Source organism: Musca domestica, unplaced genomic scaffold (genome assembly GCF_030504385.1).
Source record: "Musca domestica strain aabys unplaced genomic scaffold, Musca_domestica.polishedcontigs.V.1.1 13, whole genome shotgun sequence".
Classification (NCBI taxonomy): Eukaryota; Metazoa; Arthropoda; class Insecta; order Diptera; family Muscidae; genus Musca; species Musca domestica.
This window is the reverse complement of record NW_026712172.1, coordinates 1,130,436-1,157,196: the sequence shown is the minus strand read 5'-3', so window position 1 is coordinate 1,157,196 and position 26,761 is coordinate 1,130,436. Positions and strand designations below refer to the sequence as shown.

Genomic DNA, 26,761 nt, shown 5'->3' with positions numbered 1-26,761 from the left:
AACGGCTTTCAACGAATGTACAGTACGATAAGTGGTGCAACAAACTGCACATGATCCCATTCCAAATAAGTGGATACAATTCTTACTTAAGCAACACATTTGGAAATAGTATGATGATAAATATGATATTTTAAAATTCAATAGATTGCAAGTAAAGATATAAAACTACTTACTATGATAAAACCAAATAAAGTTATATCCAATGATGATATATCCATTTTCCCTAATTTCAAAATTTCCAAAGCTTATAGAATAAGATCTTGATTCAATAAAATAGACCAGTGGAATTTATTACTGCACAACGGTTTACGTGCTCTCGCTTGCTTTCTTTGAAACATTGTTCCGCCGCAGCAGATTCGTTTTCGTTAATAAAGGGAAGCATAGAAAGAAATTAGAAACGAATACAATGCTATGTAAAGATCTGACTATAAATAGCAATCCTCACTATGTGCCAAGTCCAAGTCCATAACAAATACAAAAATAAATGACTGAATTGTTATTTCTTTTAATAAATATAACTTTTATAAAATGTATATAACACAAAGTTGTATTTAATTTAATTATAATTGACTTAAACTTGCAAAAGATTTTTTAATAGGTAATTTGGTCGGAAGTAATTAATTTAAATTTTACAAGAATTGCGTACAAAACAAAATAGTTTTAGAGGAAGATAAAACTATTTTTCAACAATTAGAAAAATAATATACGTTTTTTTAAAAATAGAACTGTGTTGGCTTGTTTGTTTTGGATACCATAGTGTTTTGTTGTTGTAAAATGGTCAGGCTTAATCCCTTTATTGTTGTTTTTATAAAAACATCATCATTTCCCTTGTTTTTTATCTGGGATATTCTCCCCAGAAGATATTTTAAAAATAACTTCTATGACAAAAAAAAACATTTTTTTACCCAAGTTACGAGATCGTAAGCTCAATAGAAAAGGAACCAAAGAATTAAATAAAACTAAAATTCTTTTGAAAAGCCTTCCAAATCTTGCAATCGCACTTATAAACATTTTCATCTTTCTCCACTTGTTATACTTTCGTTTTACATGAACGAAGTGGCATAACCATGTAAGTTGGTTTTGTCTGTTACAACAAAAACCCCTTCGTCGACCATGCCTTGTCTATTAATAGAACAGTGTTGGCTTATTTGTTCGGGATAACATAGTATATTGCTGTTGCAAAATGGTCCCTTTATTGTTGTTTTTATAAAAACGTTTGTTCTTTAGTATTAAGTACTTACCGATACTTTATATTAATAAACATTAAGATTATTTATAAATGTGTTCTTTGGGGTTTAAGGAAAAATGCAATATTGAACAGATTGATGAAGGCAACGAAAGTGATTTACTTGAAGCAACGAACTCACCTTTAACATTTTGATTTAAACAAGTATCTCCTAATTCGAATCAGGTTTCCTCTAGCGGCTATCCGGTTAGGGAAACTGTCCACCCACCGAGATTACCTCTCGCCATGACACCCCTATTCACAGGGTGCCCCATATTCGATCCCTTCACTTACCCCTCTAACTCATTCCTACCACCCTTTTAAAGAGTTTTAAGCCGAATACATCGCTATCAATTTAAAAAATGAGTCTTAGTGAAAATTAGATGCACATCAAAAACAAGTTATTAACAAGAGATCAAAACAAAATACATTGTAAAAAATGGTTTTCTTGGTTTCATTAAACCATTAATATTCTTTATTCTCTCTTCTTTCCAGGCAACCTCTTTATTTTCAGGTTATATCTGGCGGCTGATAAAGATTATTTAGGCTTGATCTGGAGGCGGCTCTTCCCAATGTGTAAGTAAAATATTCAAGTTTTTGGTGGTAGCGTTGTAATTATATTCCGGACACACTGTAGAACCTTTTTATAACGTTTCTTTTTTATTTTTGTATATTAACGAAAGGTCAAACAATGCAGATCGGGGCCGTACAAATTCGTAACACTTGAGCTCAACCGCGAGAGGAATCTTGTGCCCAATGAAGTAAGTAGACACTTAACTGCTTGTTTTCCCTTCTACTAACTTTTACTCGTTTTCTCTTTTCTTTCTATGCAATATTCACCGAATTTAACTGATTTGTCGTCATCCGTTCTGCCGTCCAAGTTAAGAGTACAATGTCTTTGGGAATTATACCAGGTGTAAAGTTTCCGGGTTATTACACCGATAGGCCAACAATCGATACCTCAACAATTACCTGCTGTCATCAAGAGAGATTGATCGCTAAGCTAGAAGAAGCAAGAAGCTAAACTTTGCCACAACAAAAAGAATTGTTTTAACAAATAAATACATAACAAGTGTTTTACAAGTGCCTTAACCACCAGTGCCTTGTTAGCAACACGTAAGTATCGCCTGTATACTTGTTGTGTTGTCTAATATTCATAGTTTTGTTGTTCGTCTTTGTGCAACAAATAATATACTTTCGGATCTAAATCTACTCTGTAGATTTAGAACCCCTACAAAATAAAACAATTCTTTTTTACAATTTTTATTTGTCGTCTTCGCTTTTGTTCTGTTGCCAAATAATCAACAGAGTCATTTTAAAGAGAAAAACTCTTTTATATGTATGTTTGTTGTTGCTTAACACAAATTAATATACACTAACACCATAATAACTTTGCTGCATCATTTTTGTTACATTTGTTTTGCTTACATTCGTGAACAACAAATATAACAAGCTTTGTCATCTGTTTCATTGCTTCTTTGATCGATCTGTCATTTACCATTGTTCGACTATCGATCAGCTGGTGTGGTGAAAAAGAGTTGTGCAGTTACTGCGACGAGTAACGTAACGTATAAAGCTAGTACATATATTGAATACCACAATAATAAACAAACAATCGAATATAACAAAAAATAAAATTAATAGGAACAAATAAATAAAAATAAATCTTAATTAAAAAAGCACATAAATCAACAACATACATATATCCAAAATTAACAACATTGTTAATAGTTCTCTTAAGGTTTAAAAAATAAACGTTTATTGAGAAAAGAAGGATATACGCAACAAACACATTTGAAATTTTATATAACTTCATTTATTTCTAAATTTATAAATAAATTGATAGTTGAAGTGTTTGTATATTCAAAAATAATAAAATTTATAAATAATAAAAATAATTTTAAAAATATCAATAAATATCAAAAACTAAATATCAAAAAATAAAAACTAATAAAATAAACTAAATTACTAATTTAAATTAATATTACAAAATGGTTTCTTAAATGTATGCTAGATTCGAATACGAGACCGAAAACCTAATGCAAACTTGCATTAAAATAGGAAGCACAGCAGAGAACGAGCTGTCTGATTCTTTAATAGAAACAAAATTAGAATCAATGGATGAAGATTGGCACAATGTACGCAGTGAATTTGAAAGTGTCTATTTTAATGAGGGAGATGAAGATTACAAATTGAGGCCTAGAGATATGTTTGCTTTCGCCAGAGATAATTACCAAGTGACAAAAGCTACTATATTGGAAATATTAAAAAATCGAAAGGCGCAGAGCAAAAGTAATACCGCTAGAGGCGAAGTTACAAATCCATCGTTGTTTCACAGCTCAGCTATTTATTCTCCGGGTACAACGTTTGATATGTCTGAGATTTGTATTAAAGTGCCACCTTGTGACACTCAAGACTTCTACGGAAGTTATGAAGAATGGCCAACATTTAGAGATATGTTTACGGCTATTTATGGAAATCATCCCAGACTCACACCTGCGCAGAAACTCTATCATTTGCGTAACAAACCAAAGGGTGAGGCTGGTAGAATTGTAGATCGGTACCCTTTATCTGATCAAAATTTTTCGTTAGCATGGAAAGCATTATTGGTGCGATACGAAAATGTTAGGGTACTAGTTGATAACCAACTGAAGATATTATTCAATCTTTCTGCAGCAACGGTTGAATCTAGCAAAGATATTAAAAGAATACAAATGACAGTAAGTGACTGCTTGGCTATATTGAGAGCTCATAGTATAAAAGTGGACCAATGGGATCCAATTTTAATACACTTATGTTCAACTAAGCTTCCGGTTGATACACTGACCCTAATGGAACAATCGCTCGAATCACATTCAGAGCTAGCCAAATGGTCGCAAATGGGAGATTTTCTTAAGAACAGACATCGGGTTCTAGAGCAAATAGATGGTCTCAGAAGTCAAACAGCTTAAACTTCCTTTAGCAATGATCATATATCGCATCAAAATGCTCATTCGACACAATCAAATAGATGTGTCATGTGTTATAAAAACCATATTTTGAAAAATTGTATGAGATTTAATAATATGACTGTTAATCAGAGAAAAGAGTTCGCAAGAGAAAAGAGGTTATGTAATAACTGCTTAAAGTGTGGACATAACAAAAGGGAATGTTTCAGTGCGCACCGATGTTTATATTGTAAGAAAAAACATCACACAAAGTTGCACATTGGAAACGCAGACACTCTACCAAGAAGTCATACGACATCAATTATATCACATAGAGCTTCAGAGGCAAATATTCAACTAAATCATGTCACGACAGATGACATGCCCTGTACTACAAGTTCTACCTTCCAAAGCTCAAATACGCAAACAAATTTATCAATCAGTGATGGTGATGTTTTGTTACCAACTGCGATTGTAAAAATCAAGCACTGTGGGAAAACTTTTACAGCTAGAGCTTTATTAGACACTGGATCGAAACGATCATTTATAACAACTAAAGCGGTAGAAAGAATAGGGAGTGCAACAACTAAGTCTAATTTCCATATTAGCGGGATAAGTGGTATACAAATAAAATGTGCAACATATCTTTGTGTGGAAATGCAAACAAAACAGTAGAAGTAAACGCTTTAGTTATCGAAAACATAACGAAAAACAATTCCACTGAATTTATTCCAATGTCTACGCCGAATGAAATCCGTGAACTAAAACTTGCAGATCCTCTTTTCTTACAATCAAATGAGGTTGATATATTAATTGGTAGTGATATATTACCATCCATAATATTGAATGGAACTAGAACAAATGTGTTTGGGAGTATGATAGCTCAAAATTCCATCTTTGGATGGTATATAAATGGTCCTATAATTAATAAGAAAAGAAATATATGCAACAAGGAAATATTGAAGAAAGAACAAGTTAAAAAGCACTAAGTTCGGCCGGGCCGAACTTTAATACCCTCCACCATTTGCAACGAATTTGGAAATTTTTAAAAAATAAAATCCTTAAAAAATTCTGTTAAAATTTCAAAAATACCGTGGACATACATAGGCATTGTTTGTCATACGCCATTACCATATTCAAATTGGAAACTTGAAATAAACGGTAAATAATGTAGCTAAAATCATCAAAATATCTTATATAAGGAGGTGCCGTTAAATTGGAGCTGTGCAAAGACCTGGACCAGCATAGACAGTTTTCTGTCACAGGCTGTAGCATCCATTACGAACTTCATGTACCACATACCACAAACAATTTCGGTGGGTATTGTACCTAAAATCGTCAAAATACCGAATATGGGGAGGTACTGATATATGGGGCCTATACGAAGACGTAGACCTGCACAGACAATTTTCTGTCTTAGGGTGTAGTATACATTACGAACTTCAAGTACCAAATTTGAAACAATTCCCGTGAATAATGTCGTTAAAATCACCAAAATACCGAATATCAGGAGGTACCGTTATATGGGGGCTATACGAAGAAATGGACTTGCACAGACAATTTTCTATCTTAGAATTTAGTATACATTACGAACTTCAAATACCAATCTTCAAACAATTCCGGTGAATAATGTCGCTAAAATCATGAAAATACCGAATATAGGGAGGTACTGATATATGGGGCCTATACGAAGACCTGGACCCGCACAGAAAATTTTCTGTCACAGACTGTAGTTCCTATAACGAACTTCAAATACCAAATTTGAAACAATTCCCGTGAATAATGTCGTTAAAATCATCAAAATACCGAATATCGGGAGGGTACCGTTGTAAGGGGGCTATACGAAGACATGGACTTGCACATACAATTTTCTGTCTTAGACTGTAGTATTCATTACGAACTTCAAATACCAATTTTGAAACAATTCCGGTGAATAATATCGCTAAAATCATCAAAATACCGAATATAGGGAGGTACTGATATACGGGGCCTATACGAAGACCTGGACCCGCACAGACAATTTTCTGTCACAGACTGTAGTTCCTATAACGAACTTCAAATACCAAATTTGAAACAATTCCCGTGAATAATGTCGTTAAAATCATCAAAATACCGAATATAGGGAGGTACCGTTATATGGGGGCTATATGAAAACGTGGACCTACATGGCCCATTTACGAACTTAACCTGCCTACTGGAAAAAAAAAAACATGTGTGCAAAATTTTAGCCATCTATCTCAATTCATTCGAAAGATAGCGTGATTACAACAGACAGACGGACAGACAGACGGACATCGCTAAATCGACTTAGAATTTTACGCTGATCAAGAATATATATACTTTGTTGGGTCTGACATGAGTATTTCGAGGAGTTACAAACGGAATGACAAAGTTAATATACCCTCCATAGTATGGTGGAGGGTATAAAAATATAAAAAAGTAGCGGCGCACCAACACTAAAGTTATACATACATCCATTTAATGCAAATCAGGGATGTGGATTACGAGACTATTCGTCTGAATTGGTACTTGAAAATGTATTTATAACATTATTAAATATTAACAGAAACACAAAATTGGCGACATTAAGAAAATGTACCTTGTTGTAAAATATGATAAATTTATTGATCGAGTCCGAAATTACTTAGTACTATTGACAGAGGTGAAACATTTATTAAAACAAATCTTGTGTCTCAGGCACAGTAAATGGTGGTTAGGTAATTGCAAATCAACCGCTGAAGATCTTTGTACTTTTTAAATCAAAGTCACTGGAGGTGACAACTAAAATTTGAAATGAATATAATGATTTGTACTAAAATTGTTCACTAGAAGCGGATAATTCATAACAAATTACAGTAGATGATTTGTTACGACATATGAATGGGTCACTAGAGGTGCATGAAGAAAAAATGACTTTCTAAAAAGCAAAATAATATTGCTGATGTCAAATATGAATGAAAGAAATTATGATGATAATGTTACTAGAGGTGGTTACAAAGGTGGTCAATTTTCAAAATTGATCTCTCCAAAAAAGAAAACATTAAGAAAAGTGGAAATGTTTCACTAGGGATGCTTAAAGTGTGGACATAACAAAAGGGAATGTTTCAGTGCGCACCGATGTTTATATTGTAAGAAAAAACATCACACAAAGTTGCACATTGGAAACGCAGACACTCTACCAAGAAGTCATACGACATCAATTATATCACATAGAGCTTCAGAGGCAAATATTCAACTAAATCATGTCACGACAGATGACATGCCCTGTACTACAAGTTCTACCTTCCAAAGCTCAAATACGCAAACAAATTTATCAATCAGTGATGGTGATGTTTTGTTACCAACTGCGATTGTAAAAATCAAGCACTGTGGGAAAACTTTTACAGCTAGAGCTTTATTAGACACTGGATCGAAACGATCATTTATAACAACTAAAGCGGTAGAAAGAATAGGGAGTGCAACAACTAAGTCTAATTTCCATATTAGCGGGATAAGTGGTATACAAATAAAATGTGCAACATATCTTTGTGTGGAAATGCAAACAAAACAGTAGAAGTAAACGCTTTAGTTATCGAAAACATAACGAAAAACAATTCCACTGAATTTATTCCAATGTCTACGCCGAATGAAATCCGTGAACTAAAACTTGCAGATCCTCTTTTCTTACAATCAAATGAGGTTGATATATTAATTGGTAGTGATATATTACCATCCATAATATTGAATGGAACTAGAACAAATGTGTTTGGGAGTATGATAGCTCAAAATTCCATCTTTGGATGGTATATAAATGGTCCTATAATTAATAAGAAAAGAAATATATGCAACAAGGAAATATTGAAGAAAGAACAAGTTAAAAAGCACTAAGTTCGGCCGGGCCGAACTTTTAATACCCTCCACCATTTGCAACGAATTTGGAAATTTTTAAAAAATAAAATCCTTAAAAAATTCTGTTAAAATTTCAAAAATACCGTGGACATACATAGGCATTGTTTGTCATACGCCATTACCATATTCAAATTGGAAACTTGAAATAAACGGTAAATAATGTAGCTAAAATCATCAAAATATCTTATATAAGGAGGTGCCGTTAAATTGGAGCTGTGCAAAGACCTGGACCAGCATAGACAGTTTTCTGTCACAGGCTGTAGCATCCATTACGAACTTCATGTACCACATACCACAAACAATTTCGGTGGGTATTGTACCTAAAATCGTCAAAATACCGAATATGGGGAGGTACTGATATATGGGGCCTATACGAAGACGTAGACCTGCACAGACAATTTTCTGTCTTAGGGTGTAGTATACATTACGAACTTCAAGTACCAAATTTGAAACAATTCCCGTGAATAATGTCGTTAAAATCACCAAAATACCGAATATCAGGAGGTACCGTTATATGGGGGCTATACGAAGAAATGGACTTGCACAGACAATTTTCTATCTTAGAATTTAGTATACATTACGAACTTCAAATACCAATCTTCAAACAATTCCGGTGAATAATGTCGCTAAAATCATGAAAATACCGAATATAGGGAGGTACTGATATATGGGGCCTATACGAAGACCTGGACCCGCACAGAAAATTTTCTGTCACAGACTGTAGTTCCTATAACGAACTTCAAATACCAAATTTGAAACAATTCCCGTGAATAATGTCGTTAAAATCATCAAAATACCGAATATCGGGAGGTACCGTTGTAAGGGGGCTATACGAAGACATGGACTTGCACATACAATTTTCTGTCTTAGACTGTAGTATTCATTACGAACTTCAAATACCAATTTTGAAACAATTCCGGTGAATAATATCGCTAAAATCATCAAAATACCGAATATAGGGAGGTACTGATATACGGGGCCTATACGAAGACCTGGACCCGCACAGACAATTTTCTGTCACAGACTGTAGTTCCTATAACGAACTTCAAATACCAAATTTTGAAACAATTCCCGTGAATAATGTCGTTAAAATCATCAAAATACCGAATATAGGGAGGTACCGTTATATGGGGGCTATATGAAAACGTGGACCTACATGGCCCATTTACGAACTTAACCTGCCTACTGGAAAAAAAAAAACATGTGTGCAAAATTTTAGCCATCTATCTCAATTCATTCGAAAGATAGCGTGATTACAACAGACAGACGGACATCGCTAAATCGACTTAGAATTTTACGCTGATCAAGAATATATATACTTTGTTGGGTCTGACATGAGTATTTCGAGGAGTTACAAACGGAATGACAAAGTTAATATACCCTCCATAGTATGGTGGAGGGTATAAAAATATAAAAAAGTAGCGGCGCACCAACACTAAAGTTATACATACATCCATTTAATGCAAATCAGGGATGTGGATTACGAGACTATTCGTCTGAATTGGTACTTGAAAATGTATTTATAACATTATTAAATATTAACAGAAACACAAAATTGGCGACATTAAGAAAATGTACCTTGTTGTAAAATATGATAAATTTATTGATCGAGTCCGAAATTACTTAGTACTATTGACAGAGGTGAAACATTTATTAAAAACAAATCTTGTGTCTCAGGCACAGTAAATGGTGGTTAGGTAATTGCAAATCAACCGCTGAAGATCTTTTGTACTTTTTAAATCAAAGTCACTGGAGGTGACAACTAAAATTTGAAATGAATATAATGATTTGTACTAAAATTGTTCACTAGAAGCGGATAATTCATAACAAATTACAGTAGATGATTTGTTACGACATATGAATGGGTCACTAGAGGTGCATGAAGAAAAAATGACTTTCTAAAAAGCAAAATAATATTGCTGATGTCAAATATGAATGAAAGAAATTATGATGATAATGTTACTAGAGGTGGTTACAAAGGTGGTCAATTTTCAAAATTGATCTCTCCAAAAAAAGAAACATTAAGAAAAGTGGAAATGTTTCACTAGGGATGGTTATTTGTCACTAGAGGTGACATAAAGAAATTATGAAATGAATTTGAAGATAAAAAATGAAGATAATAATTGTTCCAATGCCATATTGGGTATGGTACACATTTCTTGCTTTTGAGTATTTCTTTCTAGAACAAGTTGATCAATTCAAAAGGAGAATTGGCGGGTTTGCCCTTTTCAATCGAAAAAGTTTGGCCCAAACAATTTAAGTTGCTGAAGATGATTACCATGAAAAAGCAAACCGAGTACACTTCAAGAGGTTGCACCAGTGCAAGGGGCCCGGCATGTTGAGGTTCCTGGTTCATTTCACCGATAGGCCAACAATCGATACCTCAACAATTACCTGCTATCATCAAGAGAGATTGATCGCTAAGCTAGAAGAAGCAAGAAGCTAAACTTTGCCACAACAAAAGGAATTGTTTTAACAAATAAATACATAAATTCAGACCGTCAGAATCTTGTAATTAAAACAAGTGTTTTATTGAAGCCTTAACCATCAGTGCCTTGTTAGCAACACGTAAGTATCGCCTGTATACTTGTTGTGTTGTCTAATATTCATAGTTTTGTTGTTCGTCTTTGTGCAACAAATAATACACTTTCGGATCTAAATCTACTCTGTAGATTTAGAACCCCTACAAGTCCACACGCCTGTAACGGAACTTCTACACCAGGGGCTTGCCAGACTAACAAAGCCGCTAATCTGCGCTACCCACGTTGGACTGGACGGTGTTGGTGTGGCTCCTGATGTAAATTCTAAGATTGTTTCCAAGTTTTGTGTTTCAATATTGTCTTTAGTTGTTTAATTAATTACATTTAATCTTTCTTTAATATTTTTTTCTTTTTTAAGTTTAAAAACAAAAAGAAAATTTAATAAACGCCAAAAATACAATTTAAAAAGAATTCGGGTTTTTTTGTTGTTCTTGCTGTTGTCGGTTAGCGGGAGCCACACAACCAATTTTTTTCACCATTGAAAATCAAAAGGGGAAATTTTTGATTGTCAGACTTATTTTCTTTTGGTTTTTCTTCTCCTTCATCTTGACATTTTGTTTTTCTTCTCCTTTATCTTGACATTTTTGCATGCGGTTTGCAACAAAACAGATGTTTTTGCAGATGTTTGGCAATATTCTTCTTCTTTTTTATTTATTCCTTTTAAGCTTAACCCTCTATAAGACGCACCCACAAAGCCAACTATCCTGCCGACATCCTTATCAAGGTATAGGAGGGAAAAAGTACAAAATTCAATAAATTAATTTTGATGCAAACCTGCTTTGTATGTGTTACCTATAACAAGAAACTTTATTTGGCAACTCTAAACTTTCTCGATCTGGCAAATCTATAATCTTTTGTGAATGGCAACAAGCGTTGTCGGTGAGTACATGCAAATGGAAAGAAAAACGGAAGAAAAGAAAAAGAAAAGAACGAAAATACTGCAAATATCGAAACCAATATAAAAGTGATGAAGATTCTTTATCTGCATCTTTATCTCAATGTGTAAGTAAATGTTTAAGTTTGTGGTAGTAGCGTTGTAATTACATTCCGAACACACTGCAGAACCTTTTTATAACGTTTCTTTTCTTGTATTTTCAGAAAAGTCAAACAATGCAGATCAAATGGCCGCTCAGTACATCTGAATTTTAATGGCTATATTCCTTGATATGTAGTAAACTAAATGTAGCTGAAGCCATTTATATGTGTTTTAAAATGTAGTGAAAAATTAGGCAAAATAGAGGAAAATGGGAACCGGTATATAACGCAAAAAACCGGAAACCTAAATAAATAAATTTTTTTTTTATTGTTGGCAAGTTTCGTTGGTGAATTTAAAAATAAGTCTGTCCAAATTGTGGACCAAGTGCCTTTGTGCCGAGTTGACCAGCAAACCGCCAACAATTAATTTATTCTGGTTAGTCTGGTGGCGAAATCCTCCCGAACACCCACTTTATCACACCATTAAAAAGGGTAAAGGATAAGAGAATAACATTGAAAAGAGGTAACCCACTATAATAACGTCGATCGTTGCTAAGATCTGAGAGAGAAATTCCGTGGCGGTTATACCAACCCTCAGAATACTGAGAACTGTAACGTTTCTAAAAAAATTAATTTGTGTGTGTGAATGTGTTGTCTGTGTGTTTGTTCTAGTTATAAGTATTTGATTTCTAATTTTAGAATTTTTTAATGCCGGACACTGGTTTTTTTAAGTGTAACTTATTTTCCTGAAGAACGCTAGAAAAGACTTTGACGTAGTAATAATATCAGAACTAAAATCTTTCTTAAGTGAGCTATCTTAGGGTAAGAATTTCGTAAAGAAGAAACTGTTCGACTAAATACGTTTTAGGTTCCCTTTATTGCTTCGACGGGAATACCTAATATTGATGACATTAGCCTTTTTTGATTGCCTTAGGTATGGTGTTAGAAAGTCCATGTATGGATAATAGCCTACAAAGGTAAGATACAAAATTAGAATTAAGATATCTATGTTTTAATAAATGTTTAATGTAGCTTTTATGTAAAAGAAATATGTGTGAATTTTTTGGTAAACAGGGAGGAATCCAAAAGGTTATGAGGTGAATGTATGTGTGTGCTGTGGTGGTTCCAATAATATTTGAAGCGGGGAGGAAACCATAATTGGGATGGCAAAATGTGGGAGTACAACACCAATACTGCCTTGTCAAAGCAGGTTATTGTTTGTAAATGTATGTTGTTTTGTCTAGTAAGTTTAACTCATGTTTGCCCTGATGGTCTAGAGAAGAGGACGGGTTGAGAACCGTAGACCCAAGACCACTAGCTAACCGAAAGGTCCCCTCTAGCGCCGCTTAACAGGGATCATAACAGATGGCGCCCAAATTAAAAAAAAACAGTTCCAATGGAACAAAAAGTTAGTGACATTGTGCAATAACATATAAGTGCCATAAAAATAGCTTAAATGGAATCCATAGTCATAAGGGTTATGTCAATGTCCATCAGCCTGGCTAATATTGAGCTGCGTTTTCTATAGCAAACACGTTATGTGCAATATTAGATAAGGATAGCATAGAATATTTAGCATAATGACTTCTATTTACCTTTAGTCAGTGCAATAACTTGTATAATTGAAAAAGATAGATTTTCAAGTAAGGGATAGTGCAATATTCATCCCAGTTATGATAGATCAGATGCTAGTTGGACTATCTATCTGCGAGATCTTTTTCTTTAAATATTAGGAAACTGCCGTGGAGACTAGCTTGAAAATATGACTCTATGAAACAATTGTTGGTTAATTTAATATAACTGCCTGCATTGAAAACCTCAAGGATATTAAAGAAATACACGCACACATAGCGTCTATCACTTTAAAGTCAGGAAGCTGTGAGGAATTCCGTTCAGTGTTTGCTATAAGCTCGGCGTATTCGTCCGATTTGAAGGCGGACGAATCTAAATCAATAAAAGACTTTATTTCTATTAATACCTCTTGTGGTGACTTAAGTGAGATCCGTAACCACTTGTCATTGTTACACTCCATGTAATTGTATTGTGATACTTTCTGCTCGTGACGATGTGGCAACATATGGCACTTGTCACTACAGCATCTTTGTTTTGTATTCATTCGTACATTTCAATCAAAGCAACCGGTCACCATTTTCAATTCGATCCTTTTTGCATTATCGTAGATTAAGTTATTTATAATAAAGTATCATTATCATTATAACGTAAAGATCGTGCATTATTTATTCATCAGTCTCAACAGACACAACAGTTTGGCGACGAGCGTAAAAAGTGGAATATTATTTTGGAAAACTAATATTCTGCATATTTTTTTCTATTAAAGCAAGTGCAAGCTTTTAACAACAACACAAATATAACAAAATGGATGCATCTCAATTTGCCGCGTTTATGGATATGCAAAAGGCGTTGTTTAGCCAAATATCGAAGATGACTGTGGGTGCTCCTACTTCAAGTGCAGCGCAAGGCAGCAGCAACACCAGCATCAACACGACATTGGTACCAAACTTCGATCATTTTGATCTGGCAAAGGAAATGTATACCAATTATATAGAGAGGTTTAACAACTACATTGCAATGAAGGGCGTCAGTGCTAATAAGGAGTACTGTACAAAGTTGCTTCTTAACTCTATTGGTGCGAAGTACTTTAACATGGTGACGGCGTTGGCAGCGCCCAGAGCAGCGGCAGATCTGCAATACGATGAATTGCTAACCATTTTGCCAAATCATTTAGCACCGAAAAAGAATGTGTTGGTGGCACAACACAAATTTTTATCAAAATATCAGATGCAGGGCAATCAGTGGCAGATTTTGTGGCTGCACTCCGTACTGATATTAATTCGTGCGAATTTGTTTCACCGTGCAAATGTGGAGCGTCCATAGCCGATGTGTTTTTGAGGGCACAATTTATTCGAGGCCTTTTGTGACAATACTGTACGCGAACAACTTCTTCAATCCAGTACGGCGAAAATTGATGAAATTGTTGGGAAGGCATTGGCTCTAGAGGCTGCGAAGATGGACGCCAGAGAATTGTCCCAAGCAACGGCAAATTCTTCAAATTCGACGGATATAAATAAAATTTTTAATAAAAGCCCATCGAAAAATTTCAAATCTCGTCAGGGGCAACAGAAGCGTAAAGTCAATTACGAGCAATTAGGTATTGCCGGTCTATGTTTACGCTGCGGCAAAAACATCATTTTGCGAAGGAGTGTCGCTCTAACAAAAATCTTAAATTAACTTGTGTGCAAGCAAGGGCATGTAGCAAAAGTCTGCATTGCTTCACTTTTGGCGGATGGTCCTAATGCCGGACGACGGGGTAAACCCAGTACGAGGGAGGCGTCCACGAATCAAGTACGTGATGATTCGTACGGTATTTATAAAATCGTGGATGTGTACCGTAACGATTACGCAAATGCCAATGCTGAGCGTTACTATGCGAATATCTTCATAGAAGGTAGAGTGGTATCTTTTGAAGTAGATTCTGGCTCTGGATACTCATTTTTGCCTAGGAGTGAATTTGGGAAATTAAAATTGTCTAACCAATTAACCGCCACAAACATCGTTTTCCGATCATACACCCAAGATAAATTCGTACCAGATGGGAAAGTCCGAGTAAATATAAAATACAAAAACGTTTCATTCATCGATGATCTCTACGTTTGTCCCAGACGGGTGTTCGGCGTTAATTGGTCGTACATGGATACGTCGTCTAGGAATTAATCTAAACGAGCTAGACGAACATAAGTCGAACAACATGGTTACCAATTCTATCGGTGAGTCGAGCGACATTCAAGAATACATTTCCGAATTTTCAGCTGTATTTCAACAAAAGATTGGCTGCATCCCTAGCCATAAAGTTTCACTTCAATTGCGTGAAGATGCCACACCAACCTATACAAAGAGCGTCAAATTCCATACGCCTTAACCGAGCGTGTTAACAAGGAGCTGGAAGAGTTGGAGAAGGCTGGCATAATCACCAAGGTTGCCAATAGTGACTGGGGGTCACCACTGGTGGTCATCCCTAAAGCTGACGGTGGAGTGCGCCTTTGCGTTGACTACAAGGTGGGAGTCAACCAGCGACTGTGAATGCTCATTACCCATTCGGAAAATAGATCAATTTCAATAGTCTCAGGGACTCTAAACATTTTTGTCGGCTTGATTTATACAAGCCTATTACATGTGCAAGTGGACCAAAAGTCAAGCGAAATTCAAACCATTTCGACCCACAAAGGGACTTTTCGAATGAATCGTCTGTCCTTCGGCATTAAAACTGCCCCGGCGGAATTTAATAGGATTATAGATCAAATTTTACGGGAAGTGCCCAAAACAGAATCCTATTTTGACGACATCGTGGTACATGGCGAGACTTTGATGTGAGTGCAAAGCAAACTTAAAATTATGTTTAGCCCAGTTGCAGAAGTACGATCTGCACCTTAATATGGCAAAATGCAAATTTTTTGACAATCAAATGGAGTTTTTGGGTCACGTAATACGGCACAACAAGGTCCAAAAGTCACCTTCAAAAGTACAAGCCATATTACAAATGCCCAACCAGAAAGTGTAGAAGATGTTCGCCGTTTTTTTGGGTATGGTAACATATTACGCAAGATTCATACCGAATTCGTCTACAATTACCACCCCGTTGCGCAATTTACTGCTCAAAACGCTATTTTAAATGGACATCGGAAGCCAAAAGTCTTTCGATGCTTTGAAAAGAGAAATTTCCAGCGATCGCGTATTGATGCCGTATAATCCCGATTTGCCGGTACAGCTTGCGTGCGACGCTAGTCCCACCGGGATAGCTGGTGTTTTGTCGCACATTATTGACGGCCAAGAAAGACCGATAGCGTTTGCCTCAAGGTCTCTTACTCCAGCAGAGCAAAATTATTCGCAATTAGATAGGAAGCCCTAGCAATTGTGTATGCGGTTTCAACATTTTCACGAGTACATATTGGCCGAATTTTTTAAGCTTATAACGGATAATAAGACCGTTATCAAGAATTTTTCACCAAAATTCGAAATTGCCCCTAATGACGTCATCTCGACTTCAACGATACGCCGCTTTCCTCACTGGATATAATTACGAAGTCAGTACGAAAAAGGGCGAGGAAATGTCAATGCCGATTGTCTCTCCAGGGCCCCAATTAAATCAGGGATTGGCACTACAAATTTAATTGATCAAGAAGTACATTCAATTTGCGGGTCAAGAATACATCAAATTGCTTCAATAAAATTAAATTTCAAATCACTTCGAGACGCAACAAAGAATGACGCAATGCTTTCCAAAATTTTTGTTCGATTTACGTAACTCAAATGTGGTCGATTCGGAGTACACCATCGATGCCGGCATATTGTTCAAAGGGAAAAGGTCATTGTACCAACTTCACTTCAAGAGGCAGTCTTAGAAGAGTTACACTATACTCATATAGGTATAACCAAGATGAAGCAATTGGCGAGACGTTATGTGTTTTGGTCATCAATTGATAAGATATTGAACAATTTGTACGTTTCCTGTTCTGCGGTGCCTTGGTAAAGAAAAATCCTCCGAAAGCAGTTCTCCATCCTTGGGAGGAGCCGGAATGGAAATTGGCAACGTATTCATATTGATTACGCGGGGCTATATCAGGGATATCAATTTCTTGTTGTCGTCGACGCAAAATCAAAGTGGGCCAGAAGTGGGGGTGTGCTCCTCTGCGCCAACATCAACGTCAACAATCGAAATGTTAAACAACATTTTTGCACGCAATGGATACCCTGATGTTCTTGTCTCTGACAATGCAACGATTTTTAAAAGTGAAGAGTTTCAAAATTTCTGCACTAATTCCGGTATCTTCCAGAAATACATTGCACCTGGCCACCCTGCCACAAATGGTCTAGCTGAACGAAATGTTCAAACACTCAAGCAGCGTCTAGCAGCCATGGCAGAGGATCCTTCTCCGATATCTAAAAAGTAAGAGAAATTTTATTTAAATATCGAGCTACACCTCTTCGAAATGGTAAATCCCCATCAGAAATGTACCTGGGTAGACAAATCCGAATCCGATTGGATGCCTTGAAGCCATCAAAATTAACTCAGTCATCTACGCCACAATGTCCAGTTAGGAAACTGAGTGAGGGAGACCGAGTTCAAGTCCGATACTATACGCCCAAACAAACCTGTATGAAATTCGGAATTATTTCTAAAAGCTTGGTAACCTTCATTATCTGGTAAACTCGACAATGGTTATGTCTTCAAGCGCCACATAGACCAACTCCGTTTCACAATGTAAAACTGCCTTATTCTCCAGATACTGAGCAGACTGGTCGGTCCAGATTTTAGTTCAGGGAATGGCGAACCAGTCTCATCAGCCTCTAATTATGGCACCCTACATTCCATGAGTACACATGCTAATGATCCAGAAGTTCCCGGTACTTCCACAACACCAACTGCCCCAGTCGGAACCGAAGCACCAGTTGAACGCCATCAGCCTCTACCCAAAACGCTGATGCTGAGTCCACACCAAGTCGTCGTACCTCTGCAAGGCAACGGAGACAACCCCAGTATTAAGCGATTATGTTCGCCATTAGCATTAATCGTAGTAATCATATATGTCCTTGTTTTAGTGGGGGAGAATTGTGGTGACTTAAGTGAGATCCGTAACCACTTGTCAGTGTTACACTCCATTGTAATTGTATTGTGATACTTTCTGCTCGTGACGATGTGGCAACATATGGCACTTGTCACTACAGCATCTTTGTTTTGTATTCATTCGTACATTTCAATCAAAGCAAACCGGTCACCATTTTCAAATTCGATCCTTTTTGCATTATCGTAGATTAAGTTATTTATAATAAAGTATCATTTCATTATAACGTAAAGATCGTGCATTATTTATTCATCAGTCTCAACAAGACACAACACCTCTTCTATGGCATACCTTGACAGCGAATCTGGGATGGACGCTTTGGGCTCCTTTCGGTGTGCTCTATATCAAAGGTGAAAGTTTGCAGCTGTAAACTCCCCTAGCTAACCTGCTGTTCAGAACTCTGTGGGACATCCACCATTTGCTTTGCATTCGGCAGCATCACAATCAAAACAAAAACCCGAAAATAATTTGTTGCAAAACCCGTTTGCTAATTTTCATTTTGTTTTGTTTCATGTAAAATAACAAATCATTTCGTTTCGTTTATTCCAACAAAATCACCTTCAGGCATTGTTGTTCTAGTTCATAGTTTGGTGTGCTTTACTGCCTAAAGCACATTTCGCATAATTATTCTCTTTGTTTGGTCTGTTCGCTTTAATATAGCAAATTGTTGTTGTTACATTTATTCTCCTTTTCCTCGTTGTAACAACAGTCAAATTCATTTTTCTGTTTTGTTTGTCACAAACAACACATACTGCTTTATCATCCACCAACATCACTGCATGCTTTGTCGTTGTTCTCTGATCAGCACTTCTTGTTTGTGCTTTGTTAGATAAGTGAACGAACATAACAAACAAAGGAGAATATTTTTGTTTGCCCTCTTTCCGTCGCGTCCGTTTAGATTGAGTAGCTACCCTACATTGGTCGGTCACCTTTGCTTGGATATTAGTTGGTATTGCGTGTAAAATTAAAGTTATATATAGTTTGTACTCCTCGAAATACTCATGTCACACCCAACAATGTATAGAATTCTTTATCAGCGTAAAATTCTAAGAGCGATTAAGCCATGTCTGTCTGTCCGTCGGTCTGTTGTAATCACGCTATCTTTCGAACGATTTGGATAGAAGGCTAAAATTTTGCACACATGTTAATTTTACTAGTAAGCAGGTTAAGTTCGTAAATGGGCCATGTAGGTCCACGTTTTCGTATAGCCCCCATATATAAGCATCTCCTGATATTCTGTATTTTGATGATTTTAGCGACATTATTCACCGGACTTGTTTCAATTTCTGCCTAAGCAGAAAATTTTTTATGCAGGTCCACGTCTTCGTATAGCCCCATATAACGGTACCTATATTCGGTATTTGATGTTTAGCGACATTATTCACCGGAATTGTTTCAAACTTGGTGTTTGAAGTTCGTTATAAATCTACAGCCCGTAAGGCAGATCATTTTATATGCAGGTCCAGTCTTCGTATAGCCCCATATAAATGTACAGTCCCAATATTCGGTATTTGATGATTTGTAGCTGCATTATTCATGTAGGTGCACATCGTACAGCCGTAATATTATGGCTATATGACGTATTTTTAAGATGTTCGCAGAATTTTGGCGAATGTTATTTTTTCGAAAATTTCCAAATTCGTTCTAAATGGTCCACGTCTTCGTTTGGCCTGATAGAATTTGGTGCACACTTGGTGCAATAAAGAGACCGATTTAGAATATTAGTATGCTAGGTGAAAAAGAAGAGCAAGTTAGAAAACTATTGCAATCGGTCTATAAGTCTTACAAAGCTCAGAAAATTCGAAAAATATTACAAAAGAATATCTGCATTTGGCAGAAAGTAATATATATGTTTTCTTAAACATTTTACTCCAGCACTATGGCCGCAATAATAAAAAAATATAAAAGATCGTTGTGTATTAAAAAGTCCGATTAAAATTGCGGACAAACTCATGAGCAATCGGCTTAAATCTCTTTTGGTTCCTGAATCGCAGGAAAAGATTGCCGCAATATTTCATTGGTTGAGATATTGTTCACAATATGGCAATGATGATATGATAGTGATATTTTCAACGGAAATTTTTCTTCCAGGCCTTCCTTCAAAGATTCGTTTAGTGCTATTTTTATAAGTAATTTAGTGATGTGCGCTTTAAGTGATGTGCAGCGCCTGTATTACTTGCTGCAAAAAACTGTAGTTGATGCCAGGGAAATAGTTTCGCAGTTTCGTGGTTTTTGCGTTGGGCTTGGAAAGCATTACATGATGAGTATGACAATACTCGTATATTGGTACATCGACAGTTGTCTTCGTTATTTAGACTTCCAATTCCAGATAAGGAAACAATCTCTGGTTTGAAAGAGATTCGATTTGGAATTAATCGTTGTATCTCCTTCATGTCGACTTACGACGTTCCCACAGATCAATTGGGATCCGATACTTGTCTTTCTTTGCCTGCAACGCTTATCGAAGAAACGACAATGCTAAGGGAACAATGTATTAAAAACAAAGCGGTTCTTACTTCGTGGAAAGATTTAGTCACCTTTCTTTTAGAATGTATACAACGGTCGTGTGTTTGGAAAGTTATACAGACAAACCAATTCCCTTGCATAGTAATTATTGTCACTTTTTATCCGCCTCCTTTAGACATCAGGTAGTATTTCGCTGTCATTCGGACAGACAACACCCACAATATCGTTTGCAAAGCACGTATCGTTGTGCATAGAAAGGCATATGTTGCCACAGGTAATATCGTTTCCACCAACCAAACTAGCAATAAATAGTTGCATATATATTAAGAAAAACCATTGTTTTTTATTTGTCTTTTACATTTCAGCCTACGATCTACTGCTCGACGCATTCTGCGTATTACGGAGCCCCTCTGAGTTAAACAATTTGTATTGTGTATATGATGGTACAGAAATTGGTATAACCGCCATATAACTGTACCTCCCGATATTCGATATTTTGATAAAAATTGGTATTTGCAGTTCATAATGGGTTCTAGCCCGCTGGCAGAACATTGAATATTTAGTTCCATGTTTTCCTAAGGGCACATCCTATACCCATCCATATTGGTATTTTGAATTCAGATACTTTTATATAAAAATGCTTCCTTTACCCTAAGGTATTGAAAGTTCGGCCCGGCAAACTTAATGTTTTTTAGTTGTTATTCTTTCGAATTAGTTTCTTTCTCATTTGCACTGTTCGATGTTAACCACAAACGAAAAAAGAAACTCTGCGACGCGATGTAAAGTGAACGTTTTGTTATTGTAGTATTTTTTTTATTTGTTTTCACAGGCTCACTGCAATAAAAATGCACGACACCTAGCGTTTGTATAGAAATGAATATGATGGAGATGATGATTTTGTTGATGTTGATTACTTCTCCCACACAAACTTAGAAGACAATCTAAAATTCATCGATAAGACTGTCCTTTTTTTATTTGACTCTTATTTCAATCGTAGCTCGACAGGATCAAATGTTGATGCGCTCAAATTGAACTCAGATAAAAGAGGGAGAAAATAGAAAAAATCAAATTATTATTTTTTATTGATATTATAATAAGAGTAAATGCGTTTTACATTACTAATAACACACGATCTTGTAATATTTAAAATGTTGGGCACGAACACTCAACGACTGGCAAGGCGCCAATTCAATGTTGCAATACGAAGTAGTGAACGGCTTTCAACGAATGTACAGTACGATAAGTGGTGCAACAAACTGCACATGATCCCATTCCAAATAAGTGGATACAATTCTTACTTAAGCAACACATTTAGAAATAGTATGATGATAAATATGATATTTTAAAATTCAATAGATTGCAAGTAAAGATATAAAACTACTTACTATGATAAAACCAAATAAAGTTATTTCCAATGATGATATAAAACTAAAATTCTTTTGAAAAGCCTTCCAAATCTTATAATCGCACTTATAAACATTTTCATCTTTCTCCACTTGTTATACTTTCGTTTTACATGAACGAAGTGGCATAACCATGTAAGTTGGTTTTGTCTGTTACAACAAAAACCCCTTCGTCGACCATGCCTTGTCTATTAATAGAACAGTGTTGGCTTATTTGTTCGGGATAACATAGTATATTGCTGTTGCCAAATGGTCCCTTTATTGTTGTTTTTATAAAAACGTTTGTTCTTTAGTATTAAGTACTTACCGATACTTTATATTAATAAACATTAAGATTATTTATAAATGTGTTCTTTGGGTTTAAGGAAAAATGCAATATTGAACAGATTGATGAAGGCAACGAAAGTGATTTACTTGAAGCAACGAACTCACCTTTAACATTTTGATTTAGACAAGTATCTCCTAATTCGAATCAGGTTTCCTCTAGCGGCTATCCGGTTAGGGAAACTGTCCACCCACCGAGATTACCTCTCGCCATGACACCCCTATTCACAGGGTGCCCCATATTCGATCCCTTCACTTACCCCTCTAAGTCATTCCTACCACCCTTTTAAAGAGTTTTAAGCCGAATACATCGCTATCAATTTAAAAATGAGTCTTAGTGAAAATTAGATACACATCAAAAACAAGTTATTAACAAGAGATCAAAACAAAATACATTGTAAAAAATGGTTTTCTTGGTTTCATTAAACCATTAATATTCTTTATTCTCTCTCTTTCCAGGCAACCTCTTTATTTTCAGGTTATATCTGGCGGCTGATAAAGATTATTTAGGCTTGATCTGGAGGCGGCTCTTCCCAATGTGTAAGTAAAATATTCAAGTTTTTGGTGGTAGCGTTGTAATTACATTCCGGACACACTGTAGAACCTTTTTATAACGTTTCTCTTTTATTTTTGTATATTAACGAAAGGTCAAACAATGCAGATCGGGGCCGTACAAATTCGTAACACTTGAGCTCAACCGCGAGAGGAATCTTGTGCCCAATGTAGTAAGTAGACACTTAACTGCTTGTTTTCCCTTCTACTAACTTTTACTCGTTTTTCTCTTTTCTTTCTATGCAATATTCACCGAATTTAACTGATTTGTCGTCATCCGTTCTGCCGTCCAAGTTAAGAGTACAATGTCTTTGGGAATTATACCAGGTGTAGAGGTTCCTGGTTTATTACACCTATAGGCCAACAATCGATACCTCAACAATTACCTGCTGTCATCAAGAGAGATTGATCGCTAAGCTAGAAGAAGCAAGAAGCTAAACTTTGCCACAACAAAAAGAATTGTTTTAACAAATAAATACATAACAAGTGTTTTATTGAAGCCTTAACCACCAGTGCCTTGTTAGCAACACGTAAGTATCGCCTGTATACTTGTTGTGTTGTCTAATATTCATAGTTTTGTTGTTCGTCTTTGTGCAACAAATAATATACTTTCGGATCTAATCTACTCTGTAGATTTAGAACCCCTACAAAATAAAACAATTCTTTTTTACAATTATTATTTGTCATCTTCGCTTTTGTTCTGTTGCCAAATAATCAACAGAGTCATTTTAAAGAGAAAACTCTTTTAATTTATGTTGTTGTTGCTTAACACAAATTAATATACACTAACACCATAATAACTTTGCTGCATCATTTTTGTTACTTTGTTTTGCTTACATTCGTGAACAACAAATATAACAAGCTTTGTCATCTGTTTCATTGCTTCTTTGATCGATCTGTCATTTGCCATTGTTCGACTATCGATCAGCTGGTGTGGTGAAAAAGAGTTGTGCAGTTACTGCGACGAGTAACGTAACGTATAAAGCTAGTACATATATTGAATACCACAATAATAAACAAACAATCGAATATAACAAAAAATAAAATAATAGGAACAAATAATAAAATAAATCTTAATTAAATCACATAAATCAACAACATACATATATCTAAAAATTACAACATTGTTAATAGTTCTCTTAAGGTTTAAAAAATAAACGTTTATTGAGAAAAGGATATACGCAACAAACACATTTGAAATTTTATATAACTTCATTTATTTCTAAATTTATAAATAAATTGATAGTTGAAGTGTTTGTATATTCAAAAATAATACATTTATGAATAATAAAAATAATTTTAAAAATATCAATAAATATCAAAAAAAATAAAAAACTAAAAATAATAAACTAAATAACTAATTTAAATTAATATTACAAATGGTTTCTAAATTGTATGCTAGATTTGAATACGAGACCGAAAACCTAATGCAAACTTGCATTAAAATAGGAAGCACAGCAGAGAACGAGCTGTCTGATTCTTTAATAGAAACAAATTAGAATCATGGATGAAGATTGGCACAATGTACGCAGTGAATTTGAAAGTGTCTATTTTAATGAGGGAGATGAAGATTACAAATTGAGGCCTAGAGATATGTTTGCTTTCGCCAGAGATAATTACCAAGTGACTAAAGCTACTATATTGGAAATATTAAAAATCGAAAGGCGCAGAGCAAAAGTAATACCGCTAGAGGCGTTTGTTTCACAGCTCAGCTATTTATTCTCCGGGTACAACGTTTGATATGTCTGAGATTTGTATTAAGTGCCACCTTGTGACACTCAAGACTTCTACGGAAGTTATGAAGAATGGCCAACATTTAGAGATATGTTTACGGCTATTTATGGAAATCATCCCAGACTCACACCTGCGCAAAAACTCTATCATTTGCGTAACAACCAAAGGTGAGGCTGGTAGAATGTAGATCGGTACCCTTTATCTGATCAAAATTTTCGTTAGCATGGAAAGCATTATTGGTGCGATACGAAAATGTTAGGGTACTAGTTGATAACCAACTGAAGATATTATTCAATCTTTCTGCAGCAACGGTTGAATCTAGCAAAGATATTAAAAGAATACAATCGACATAGTATAAAATGGATCGATGGGATCCAATTTTAATATACTTATGTTCAACTAAGCTTCCGGTTGATACACTGACCCTATGGGAACAATCGCTCGAATCGCATTCAGAGCTAGCCAAATGTTCGCAAATGGAAGATTTTCTTAAGAACATACATCGGGATCTAGAGCGAATAGATGGTCTCAGAAGTCAAACAGCTTAAACTTAATTTAGAAGTGATCATATATCGCATCAAAATGCTCATTCGACACAATCAAGAGATATGTCATGTGTTATAAAAACCATATTTTGAAAAATTGTATGAGATTTAATAATATGACTGTTAGTCAGAGAAAAGAGTTCGCAAGAGAAAAGAGGTTATGTAATAACTGCTTAAGAGTGGACATAACAAAAGGGAATGTTTCAGTGCGCACTGATGTTTATATTGTAAGAAAAAACCTCACACAAAGTTGCACATTGGAAACGCAGACACTCTACCAAGAAGTCATACGACATCATTATCACATAGAGCTTCAGAGGCAAAGATTCAACTAAGTCATGTCACGACAGATGACATGCCCTGTACTACAAGTTCTACCTTCCAAAGCTCAAATACGCAAACAATTTATCAATCAATCAATGGCAAATCTATAATCTTTTGTGAATGGCAACAAGCGTTGTCGGTGAGTACATGCAAATGGAAAGAAAAAACGGAAGAAAAAGAAAAGAAGGAAAATATTGCAAATATCGAAACCAATATAAAAGTGATGAAGATTCTTAATATGCATCTTTATCTCAATGTGAAAGTAAAATGTTTAAGTTTGTGGTAGTAGCATTGTAATTACATTCCGAACACACTGCAGAACCTTTTTATAACGTTTCTTTTCTTGTATTTTCAGAAAAAGTCAAACAATGCAGATCGTCGACGAACCCTGAGTGGAATTCTGTACCCAATGTGGTAAGTAGACACTAAACTCCTTGTTTCCCCTTTTACTAACTTTAACTTTTTTCTATGCAATGTCCATGGAATTTATCTGACTAACTGTCGTCCGTCCAAATTAAAAGTTCAATGTCTATTGAATTATATCAGGAGCTTGCCAGACTGACAATGCCGAAATCTGCTCCTCCAACGTTGGACTGGGCGGTGTTGGTGTGGCTCCCGATATAAACTTTAAGATTTTTTACCAAGTTTGTTGCTAAGTTGTGGGGTATGTTCAGTGGTTAGCGAGAGCTAAAATGGCCGCTCAGTACATCTGAATTTTAATGCTATATTCTTGATATGTAGTAAACTAAATGTAGCTGAAGCTATTTATATGTGTTTTAAAATGTAGTGAAAATTAGGCAAAATAGAGGAAAATGGGAACCGGTATATAACGCAAAAACCGGAAACCTAGATAAATAAATTTTGTTCTATTGTTGGCAAGTTTCGTTGGTGAATTTAAAAATAAGTCTGTCCAAATTGTGGACCAAGTGCCTTTGTGCCGAGTTGTCCAGCAAACCGCCAACAATTAATTTATTCTGGTTAGTCTGGTGGCGAAATCCTCCCGAACACCCACTTTATCACACCATTAAAAAGGGTAAAGGATAAGAGAATAACATTGAAAAGAGGTAACCCACTATAATACGTCGATCGTTGCTAAGATCTGAGAAGAAATTCCGTGGCGGTTATACCAACCCTAATACTGAGAACTGGAACGTTTCTAACAAAATTCATTTTTGTGTGTGAATGTGTTTCTGTGTGTTTGTTCTAGTTATAAGTATTTG

The 26,761-nt window shown here is 35.5% G+C and overlaps 2 long non-coding RNA genes across 4 annotated transcripts in view; both read left to right on the top strand.

The window, feature by feature from the left end:
- The first annotated feature begins 832 nt into the window (after positions 1–832).
- Positions 833–11,485, top strand: LOC131800788 (uncharacterized). Its single transcript, XR_009341562.1, has 3 exons — positions 833–1,801; positions 1,909–2,341; positions 11,246–11,485. It is a non-coding gene; the product is annotated as an uncharacterized LOC131800788 (long non-coding RNA).
- An 11,354-nt stretch (positions 11,486–22,839) lies between these two features.
- The window catches only part of LOC131800786 (uncharacterized), an 18,679-nt gene continuing 14,757 nt past the window's right edge, over positions 22,840–26,761 (top strand). Inside the window, exons 1-5 of one of the 3 annotated variants that reach the window (XR_009341560.1) lie at positions 22,840–22,926; positions 23,034–23,111; positions 23,233–23,468; positions 25,897–25,955; positions 26,063–26,076. This is a non-coding gene — a long non-coding RNA (uncharacterized LOC131800786). The other 2 variants (XR_009341559.1, XR_009341558.1) reach the window with 2 other exon arrangements.